This window comes from Nothoprocta perdicaria, unplaced genomic scaffold (assembly GCF_003342845.1).
Source record: "Nothoprocta perdicaria isolate Ctin4 unplaced genomic scaffold, notPer1 scaffold_33, whole genome shotgun sequence".
Lineage (NCBI taxonomy): Eukaryota > Metazoa > Chordata > Aves > Tinamiformes > Tinamidae > Nothoprocta > Nothoprocta perdicaria.
Window position 1 is genome coordinate 2,705,179 of NW_020455566.1, and position 587 is coordinate 2,705,765.

At 70.5% G+C, this 587-nt stretch overlaps 1 protein-coding gene across 1 annotated transcript in view; it reads right to left on the reverse strand.

Moving 5' to 3' along the window:
• The window catches only part of COL16A1 (collagen type XVI alpha 1 chain), a 20,850-nt gene extending 20,520 nt beyond the window's left edge, over positions 1-330 (reverse strand). The window contains exon 1 of the mRNA XM_026043307.1: positions 301-330. The gene's annotated coding sequence lies outside the window, so the exon portion shown is untranslated. The remainder of the gene's footprint in view (positions 1-300) is intronic.
• Between the last annotated feature and the right edge of the window lie 257 nt (positions 331-587).

Here is a 587-nt window from a genome sequence, read left to right on the forward strand (position 1 = left end):
CCCCGGCGGCTCCGCGCCGGCCCCGCCGCCTTCCCCGCCTCCCCCGGGGGGAGCGAGTGGCCCCCGGCCGCTGCCCGCCCTCCGCCGAGGGGGCTTCGCTCGCTCCCTCCTCCCCACCTTCCTCCTCCTCCAGCCAGTGGGGTGTATGGCGGGGCTCGGACCCGCAGCCGCTTCCCTCAGTCGCCGGTGGGGACCCCAACCGGCCACCTCGCTCAGAGGAGGTGGCCCTGGGGTGCATGCACAGAGGGGCCCCTGTCCCCAGGCTGTTTGGAGCCCCCTTAGTGGTGCCCTTCCTCCTACCTGAGGACACGGAGGGGACGAGGACCAGGTGGCACTCAGGTAGCTCCTCTCTGGGAGGGGGGTATCCCGGAGCCAGGATCCTCTGAGCGCTTCCAGGACACCTGGGCTCCTGCCAGGCTTGGGCAACCCCTCAGGTGTCCATCTGGGGACAGGAGCAGCCCCTGTGACCAGGAGTCCCCAGGGCCTGGGGACACTCCAGCCCCAGCACAGACAGCGGTCTCATCCCACCAGGCTCCCCCCTTGTCCCAACAGCGAGGCTGCCAATTTTCCAGCACGAACACATTGCC